This window comes from Anser anser (genome assembly GCF_964211835.1).
Source record: "Anser anser genome assembly, chromosome: 1".
In the NCBI taxonomy this organism is placed as follows: domain Eukaryota; kingdom Metazoa; phylum Chordata; class Aves; order Anseriformes; family Anatidae; genus Anser; species Anser anser.
In genome coordinates, this window is record NC_139720.1 from 92,274,703 (window position 1) to 92,285,180 (window position 10,478).

General features: G+C 40.7%; 1 protein-coding gene across 41 annotated transcripts in view; it reads right to left on the minus strand.

Annotated features, from left to right (window-relative positions):
- BBX (BBX high mobility group box domain containing) overlaps positions 1-10,478 on the minus strand; it is a 138,441-nt gene that overhangs the window by 76,787 nt on the left and 51,176 nt on the right. The window lies entirely within an intron of this gene.

Genomic DNA, 10,478 nt, shown 5'->3' on the forward strand with positions numbered 1-10,478 from the left:
CACACTTCCACTGCACAGGCCTACCACTAAAGAAAAACAACAACAACAACAAAACAAGCCACAAACCAGACTGAGAGCACAAAGAGAATCCCTAAACATGAAGGCAAGGTACTCAGTAGAACATTTACACTGAAATATTTCCTCAAAAAGCGGATGCCTCAAGACAAGCCACAGTAGCAATGGCAAACTTCCAGTAACAATGCAACTAGAAAAAAAAAAAAACAAACTATAGGGAAACATGTAGTGTAAGCACTGCTAACTAACACTGAAGTCTGGGAAGAGAATGCTACCATATAAAACACACAGGTTCCCTCTGCTGCCAGGTCCCATGGCCTGGGATTCTGCTCCTTTTGTTCGTTATGAACATCAGGAGTGTGCAAAACAGCATACTTTTGAGCTTCTGTTGTTGTCAGCTGTTCCTATATGTATATGTATATATATTTAATAATAAAGCCTTATATACCTCAAGAATATTGAGTATAATTCTAAACTGGAATAGCTGCACTCAAAAAGTGCTGTCATGAAAAGAGGATCTCAGCCTGCATTGTTTTACCATATCTCCTTTTGGCAAGGGTTTCTGGAGAACCAACAAAAAAGCACCAGAGGCCAATAAAAACTGAAAGAAGAAGTCATCTTAGTTAGAGTTTAAACTTTGGGTTCTCATTTTGTTTACATTATTACCTATTTAAAACTCACAGTTCTCTACCAACAGTCAAAGAAGTGGTGCAATGAAAAACACACCAACAGTCTGGCTCCAGCTGGGCGGTGAAAACTGCTTCTGGAGTTCTGCAGTGGAAAAAACAAAACAGCAAACCTCCAGCCAACATAAAAAGCCACTTCACAAGTAAACCACACCTCAAACAAGATTGGATGGTTAAGATTACAGGTAGGCATTATGGTTTTTATCTTCATATCTTTATGACCACAGAGAAACAAAGGTGGGAAGACTGCTATTCCCAGTTCTTTTGATCACTACTGGGGAACTCAGTTGATTGTTTAACACGTAAAATTGAGCTTTTGTAAATGCCTCCGAAGTTTTTATGGGCTTTATAAAATACAGTCTTATGAAGAGATTCCTAGATGGAAATACAGATATGTGCTCAGACATGATAAATCTACCTCTAACTGTGTACATATGCTAGGTCACGAATTCAAGGTTTACAGCTAGCTACTCTGCTACCAGCCAAGTAGAATCTCCATTTGTGCCTGCATTTAAGGTAAAGTAGAGCTTACCAAAATGAAACTATCAATACAGAACTATTTCTGTGAAGAGAACAATTGCTGATGAAGCCCGTTCCTCTCCATTTAAGGACTAGATCTCTTCAAGCGGAGGAGAATTTCCTGGTTTCTCTTCCAAGAGACACAGTAATGACATGAAGATTTTCCCTCTTAATAACAATTTAGTGAACAGTTAATTATCAATTAAAGAATCGATCACGTCAAAGTAATTGTAAATGATGCAGCAGTCGCATATCAGGGAATATTTCCCATTTCCTGTAATTTTGTTTTCATCACCTGTGGTCAACCTGCCTTTAGTTTTCCTCCAAAGCCAATCTCTGTTTCCTGTCTGCATCGGGAACCGCTGAGGCTAGGTACTTTTAAGCTGCAGATGAGAAGAACAACCACCCTACACCTTCTTACCTTCCTGCAGAGAACTTTCCCATTGCAAACAGGAAAATTACTTGCCCATCAACCCTCCTTCAGGATGTCTCCTGAAGTCCTAAGTTGATATGTCTGTTTTACAGAGAACTCTAGACTTGAATTTACTCCAAGTTCAGCTTCAAAAAAAGCTAGTGAGAAGTCCAATGCCTGACAAAACATCCTATTTTTAATTAAAAAGACTATCCATTGAAGTATTTTTTCCCCTAGCATTTATTATATTAGAATGATATATTTACACACAAAGTTATAGACAATCTTTTATCTGCAATAAACACCACACCAAAAAAAATACAACCCTGCAACATCACCTCTCTGGAGAAGAGATAAGGGATCAAAACAAACAGCTTTTTTTTTTTTTTCCTGTCTTGTTTTCCTAAGGAAGTCCCATAAAAATTTATAAGGTTACACTAAGCTTAGACTCAAAAATAATTTTAATCAGCATGCACAAGAGACGGCACTACAGATAGACCATTACTGAACTACTGATTGCCCTTGTATTCAAAGAGTTTTCCCAATCACCCTCAGACGATTTGAGATTGTGCCTTCATTGTTGCACGGAAAAGCAAGGTTTACGATTCCAGTAACAGCCTACAATTCCTGTGCTAGCCTACAGAAATTAAGATTTCTTGATGGAAAAGGAAGATCCAGAAAGCAAAAACTGACAGCTTGTATGATGCTTGGAGACCCCCCCCCTAAAGCTACCTTACAGGGGGGTTCAGAACATTTCTTCACCATATAGAATCCATAGCAAAGCCGAATGGCACACTAATGAAAGGGCCCATGATAAATATTTAGATTTTTAAACTCATGTTTTGCAGAATCTACAACATGGACGAGCATCTTATGTGCTCCTTGAACAGGTATTTACTGAAGAAAAACTTATTTTTTTTCAACTCCTCCTTGATAGAGTTCTAATGTAGTTTTTGTTGCTTTGTGCTATAAAGACATAAGGGAATTCAGATTGTTTTTAAATGATCTCACTAGAGAGAGTAAATAATACATAATTTGCCAGAAATTAGAATTTTACTGCTGTATTATACATATAGTGAAATAATGTCTAAACTGAAATAGCTGAGATAGAGTTTGACATGCACAATTTTCAGGTTTTTGAGGTTCTACGAAACTTGTTACTTTATTGTACACACATTTACAAGAGTGTGCAAAAGGTGTTTTTTGTTGTTGTTGTTGTTGTTTTTAATATACCCTCAGAGAGAAAGACAGACTTCTCAATTATGAATCACTTTAGATAATTCATGACATTAATATCTGGCAAGATGCCTCTCAGCAGACCATTTATGCTGCAGCCTGCTAGGGCTCAGTGACAAAATGTACTGTATGAAAGCTCCACAACAAAGTAAAAGCCAGTTACATCACCCAGCAAGTGTTTAGTATTTGACATTTTGCTTTCTCAAGATTACCTGAGTCATGTAAGTTTTCATAGGCAAGTATGGAAATTCATATCAGCAGACAGACTTCTAGAATTTCCTACTTGTTTAGGCTATGGAAATTACATTGCTTGTAAAAGAATAAGCCCTTATTTACCCAGGAACTCACATTAGTAGGTTGAAATAAGAATTAGAAGCATCCAAGTTGGTTTTAGTCTAATGGTTGCGTATTTTCAGTTAGCTTAGGCTGGTTCTTCAACATCACAAAGCTCAAAGGATGCCAAGGGAATAAAACTGTACCGAATGTTGGAATTTACATCCAAGACATATGTGCCTGTTAGTACGCCACAAACTGGACTGATTTCTGATGGAAGAAGCCACAAAGCTGAAGGCTCACAAGACAAATCATTCAGAGAGTTCATTATTTTGATTTAGGTTAACGGATTTATGAGCTTAGAAACAGCACTAAGTTGCTGTAATTTGAATAGTTGAGCTGCACAGCTGACCATACATTAGCCTAAAGCAAAAGCCAGGTCAAGCACTTTTTTGGCTTATGAAAGCCAAATGAAAGGAGCTTTGTATGGAGAAATATCAATGGGCAGAGTGAAGTCTGTCTATTGTGAAGTCTATCTATTTTACCTCACCCCGGAAACAAGAGTATTCCCAGCAGAAGCAGAAGACACTAGATCCGAACACTCAGTTATCAAAATTTTGTCAAGGCTGTGTTTCAGCAGAAGTCATCTCCTGCAAGGTCCATCCCACCAGAGCACCAGGCTGGTGTCCATGCCTGGACACCCACTATGTGTTCGTGTCCCAGAGACCACTGTGACTACACGCAGGTCTCCACCTGGGAGAACAATGTGCATGGTCTCAGGCGCGCGGCGTGCTCTGCTACAGGCCTGCCACACACCCAACATCTAACAGCCAGCTCTCAGTGCATCCCTGATGATACAAAAGGGAGTTTGAGCAGCAGCTGGCCAGTGAATGCAAAAGCATGGCCACCACTATAGTCATGCAAAGCTATCCTGCCTTTGGCCAGAGCTGGAGATGCAGGTTTGCAGATCAGTGACATTACCCAACCCATTTGCTGAAGACTGAACAGGTTGCCAAAAGGCTCAGATACACAGAATCAGGTGCCAACCATATACTGGTTATCCAGCTCATCTTCACCCAATAAAGCTGCTTTACAGGGCCAAAAGCAAACAAGGACCGTCCGGAGCTCCATAAGCGCACCACACTCCTCAATTTCTACATGAATGAGTAGCACAACTCTGGATTCACCGAGGTTTAATCTAAGACTGTATTTAAGCTATGGTTATCACTTGAACTGGAGGAAAATAGGGAATTATACATCTTCCTGAACAGCAAGACAGTAATAGATGCCACAACTAATAACCACGTTCTTCAATCTTGTTACCTATTTTGAAGTCACAGGTCACAAACTCAAGAAGGCCACTTTCTTCAGCTGGCTACACTGCTACACTGATTCACAGTAACTGAAGGGTCTGCCCAGTGCTAATAATTAACTCCTTGTGCCCCCCAAGCTCACAGTCTGAGACCAGTCAAGTTCACCCACCATCTTTCCCTTCAGGACTGATGGACTAACGGTGACTGCTGCTAGAACCAACACCAGCTCGAAAAAAGGAATGAGCACCCACCTTATGTCTAGAAAAGAGATTGGTGCTGATGAAGATGTGACAGTCTTAACAGCACAAACACCCTTGAAGAGCCGCAGACCAGAGATGTCTGTCCAAGCCCGGAGACGTGGGCTTAGGAGCCCCCAACGGATCCAGACGGCCAACACCCCCATGGAGAACAGAAGCACCATGGCGACAAATGATGCACAAACCCAACTGCTGCTTGCAACGGTCATCGGGTCACCACTTACGTGCTCGATTTGCATGCAACTGAGGGACGTGCCCACTAGCACTTCAAATACCTTCTCCGTTTGAAGGCATCAAGTTTGAGAAATGACATCAAGCAAGCAGGAACTGTACGTCCACATGGTGGTGTACCCCCACAGCTTAGAGCGGCTAGCTTTACAATGGTGGCTCAGTTTCATTACTGGATCACTAAGACCCACTAACGTAACAAACATCATCCTCTACTACAAATCTGTTTTGGGACTGCCTTGTACGATACTAAAACTTTCTACATTACACAGTATTGCCTGACACATGGCCTTTTCCAAGCACTCACGCACTACAACCCTTGGTCTAAGGACCTTAAAGAATATCTGAAACTCATGTCTTTGATACAGAAAGCCAAACAAAGCAGTAACCAACCTCTGAATTACAAAAGGCTCAAAGAAGCTACAGATCTGAGAACTACCCCAGCTAATCATGTTGTATGCTATGATCTTGCATATAGATCAATCACACAAAGCAAAAAACACAATCCTACCCCAGCCTGTCAGGGGCTCATCCGCTTAGACCGTATCTGAAAAATCAAACATGAATGTCAATGAAGGGGACATGAGCCAGGAGTCAGAGCTGTGGAAAGCGCTCATCACCATCACCTCCCAATAGATCCCAAGTCTTGCCAAATATCTCTTGACAGATTTTAATTCTCAGAGGCTGAAAAGAAACAGAAAGTAAGGCTAAACACCTACTGACATGCCCATGCATCTATCAGAATTAGGACAGGTTGTTACTATTTGTTCTACACTAGATGAAGAGGAGGGGAGATAAACCCATTATCTTTGCAGTGTTGAGTTTCAAAGAAACTTCTCTTTTTTCTTCATAGCTTTCCATGTAGGGAGAACAGGATGAGCAATGAAAGGGCTGATTCAATAATAATAAATCTGATAACAATGACCATAATCAAAAGGGAAAACACACTCTTTATAGGTTAATTGAGATTATACCCCAAAATAAATGAGTCATGCAACAAAATTTCCAGTAAAGACGAAGCTTGGTATAAGGCACATTCCCAACATTATCTATAGGAGCAGATGTCATTTCCACACGAATGCCTATATGGCTTGCACGAGTTTCCATGCATGGCTGTGAAAGGATGACTGACAAAAGTGGTATCTGTGTGCTCCTGGGCTTTCAGACCACTCTGAACTAACAGGACCAACCTCTTTGCCTTCCCAGTCTTTCCTAATCCAGCATATGGAAGCTGCTCCCAGAGACAAAGGACTGTTTGGCAGAAGAAAGAGGTGTTTGGCAGTGCACGTGTTTGCCCATAAACGGGGCACAGCAGAACCACATAACCACTGTACGCACTGCTATTGCTATGCAGCCACCTCTGGGACACAACAGCAACAGCTGCCAGCTACCCACGTGGGAACACATTAACCACGGACCAAGTCCCTGCACAGCAGCGATGACAGTACTGAGACCCTGGAGAGAGATGTCTGCACGGGAACCAAACCACCACCCGCTGGGGGAAAAGAGCACGGCGATGCTGCAGGAAGCCTTGACAGCCACCATCCAGCTCCAGGGGTGCCAACCAACCCTTGCAGCAGCAGCTCCCAGCTTTCCACTGATCTGGGAGACCCCTGTGAAGGATGTAGGAGACCGGGACACATTTAGGCATGCAAAACGGATTAGAGAATTTTATTTCCTTGCAAGTACCAGAAGAGGGTGCAGGGCTCGTATTGAAATTCTTCTTGCTGCCTGCAACTGTTCTCATTACTGCCGTTTAGGAATCTTTGTCAGGAGTTTCCTTCCCGGAGCCACTGGCTATAGAAGGCAAACATAAGCAGACTCACACCAGCTTCCAGTGAATGTCCCCCAGGTCCTCTGCTGGGTAAGGGCCATTACCGGTAACTTTACACATCAGACCTGAAGGTGTCAGTCTAATTCCGACACATCTAACCTTCATTTTACTATCCTACTCTTCAGTCTAAAACATCTCTATCATCTTGGTACTGTATGCAGTACCTTACAAATAGATTTCTATCTTAGGATAGAAAACACCTATAAGACACAATGTCTTACAGTTTGGTAAAAAGCTTCTAGGAGTTATAAACAAGTAACTGTGGCAAGCAGAATCAGGCAAATTTTAATTCTGTTTAGCTACTTCTCTTATTCTCCGAGAGTTTCCCAAAAAGCATTCATCACAAACAGCAGATCAGGACTGTAGTATGTAGTCTAACACACTGAGCACTGAAGAAAACTTTACCTAGAGCCTGAAATGTTTGGTGCAAATGAAGACTCGTTATTTGATAACACCAGAATACCTGAGTATAATGACATTGCTTGCTTCCCTGGGCACAATTTCTTACGAGTGCATTAAATGGGTGAGTAAAGAAATTGTTCTTGTATTTTCAGCCACAACCCACCCAGGTTTCATCATTCCTTAGGAACATTCTGGAAAACCAGAAAAAGAAACTGAGTTAAAACATTAAAACAAAGAGGTCTACCCAAAGAACAGAGGGAGGAAGAAAAGGAAGGGGAGAGGGGAGCAGGTAGATGTGGAGACAAAGAGATCCAGAAAAGACGAGTTGAAATACAAGGAGCATCCATTAGTCTTAACAAAGGTATCTTTGCAATAGGTCTCGCGAGGGACAACCTCTTCAGCAAACACATTCTGAAAGGTGCCACAGCTCTTATCAGCCAAGCACAAAGCAGCAGTCTAAAGGCGTATTTGCACCTTCAAATATCGTAATTTTGATCTGACTATGTTGTACCTGCTCTGCTGTTTCAGACAATTGGTGGTAGCATGCTTAGGAATGGGAGGAGGTGGGAAAATATCTTCCATTTGAGTATATTCTTTTTAGTTGTTACCTATCTCATATTTTAGGCCTTACATTATGAACAAGCCACACGAATTCAGCACCCATTCGTCCAAGCTGCAGGAATCATTCAACAAAGAAACAAAGGCAGAAAACAGAGGTCATTGAATGAGTTCTTTATAATAGAAGGAAGAAGTCCTGCTGCATTGCAATCTTATGTGTGAACAACACACATGTCCTTCGCTTTGGCTCTCTTGAACATTGCAACTCACTAAGTCTTTGCCAAACCAAGAAGTATGTTTGTGCATAACTGAGGTCACCGCTTTTGTTTCAGGGGGATGTTTACCACTCTTAGCAATAGAGCATCTGAAAATGAAAAGGCACAATAAACAGTGTGCTCAGGGGAAAAAAAAGATGAGGAAAGGTCCTTTCGTTGTTGTTGCTCTAATCTATAAAATGCTTGATGTTGGACTACACTGATAAGGAGGCAAGTAGAAGGTACAATTTTACAGAGAGAATGTCATGGGACCAGAGGAGGTCCTGGGTAAATGTGACCAAGTCAACAAATTTGATGATGCCAAATCAATCATTATGAATTCTTTAGTTTGGTGCCTAATTCTGAAGCCTTGGGGACTTGCAAGCTTTTAAAAAATAAAAAATTGGTGTTTTACTTAAGTCAGGAATTCTAAAGTCAGGAATTTAAATGAACATAATTTGAGAACTGAACCTTTAAAAGAGTCTTTAGATACCATGAAACCCATGAAAGAAGGAGGTGTTAATAGCAACATCTCAAAAAAATTTTTTTTTTTTTACACATTCTTGTTTATGGAAAGGAATTTTATCACAAATTGCTGGTAACTCCTCCCCACTAGCATTCTTATGCCAGGTATCAGCACGCTTAATGTCTCCATCATCTAATCACACTGCTGCTTTTCTAACACTGTTGCAACATGACCCTTTTACTACAAAACAGGCACATCCCAGATGTTCTCCTGCCATTTTTAAAATCTCAGATAACAAGCCATAAATCAGAGTTATGTTTATTATCCACAAGACAGCACTGAGCAAATCAATTCCATTACTGTATTTTATTAACATACCTGCTAGCAGGGGAATAAAAAAGGGAAAGCATAGCTAAGACAAGTAAGTGGGCATGAAATTCTAGGACTGGGAGAGACTGGTAGAGCTGCTCTTTATTAACTTCAATGTCACTTGAAAAAATAATAATGGTGTTAATTATTTTCAAGATGTTTCTTTATGTTGTACCTTAAGAAGCCAAAGTTTGGCTTTTTTCTCTGCTGGTGCATGCCTTCTGTTATACCACTGCAAAATGCTTCTCACTTGCATGGCGGATCTGCACTCAAACTTCACACTTGGAAAAGAATTACAAATATGCAATGCAATAATGGTGATCTTGGACCTCAATGTCAGGCAACTGATTTAACAGTATTATTTTGTTAGTTCACTGAAAGGAAAATTTAGTATACACAGTCACGTGTGAGCACAGAACATACGCATATACACAGTTTCTATGAGGCAGTGTAAGTACAAAAGGGAATGAAGCTCGCCCACCATTCCTATCAATGTTGTTTCAAATAAAATCACTCAGCAAGTTTCAGAACACCAAAGCAATTTAGAACACACAGCAACAATGAAATCCTTAATGAAACATCTTTAGCTAAAGTGAAAACAGTTATTTTCTATTTGTTTTATTACAAAATGTGCATCCAAATGTTTATTTTCATTGGGTATCTATTTCTACATCTTTACATCTAATTATTTCTGTTTACAGTTATTAATTTATTCACAAAAGTACAAGTGTGCCCTCTAGTGCCTAAAATACGCAAATTGAGTAATATTAAAGCACTATTTTTCTTTTCCTTTGAGTGTTAAAAGATTTGAATCTGGATGTTTCCTGAGTCTAGGATAAGGCGGGACAGACAAAAACGCATGCAGGAAGGTTTTATTTGCATCATATTGAGAAACTGACCAGGGGAGTCCAAAACATTTGTTCTCACCTGATTAGACCAGTCTGCCTTGGTTGTCTTGGGCACCACGAAAGCCCAATGGTTTGTTACAGGAAGGCAACAAAGAAAAAACCTGAAGAAGGTCCACTGACTGCTGAATGAAGACGTGCATTACTATAAGTAACACACAGTCTCCAAGTGCGGTAAAAATAAAGCAACGCAGGTGGGATTTGTTCTTTATGAGCTGAATGGAAACATGTAAATTCAAACACCAAGAAAAGAAGATCAGAGGAACTGTGTTTTCAAAGGGACAATGTTTGATTTCAAGTTGAATCAAGAGGGGAAAAGGAAATCATCTCTTCACCGATTAGAACTATGCATTGCAGAAGCAAGCATTTGTCATCTCTGTATTACAGGTTAAGAACAAGAACATGAAAGCGCTACTGGATGCATCCTTTCTTTGGGTATCCAGCAAGAGATTACTGAAGACATCTCCTGAGCCCTGATCCTCTTGAAGACCCTCGCTCTGCGACGGAGGACACTTGGAAGGCTGCAGAGTTGCCCCAAGAATGAAATCAGGAACATCCTTACCCATGTTGTCAGATCAGACAGCTTTGTAGCTAGCTCTGTGGCATTTGTGGAGGCAGTCTCTCATACTTCCAAATCATATTCTCTGATCAATTCAGGTACACAGGTACAGAAAGCTAGATGGCATGATTACCCCTTCAGCATGTTGCAAGCTCTTGAGATCTGGTGGCTTCTGCTTTCCTTCCGTAAGTA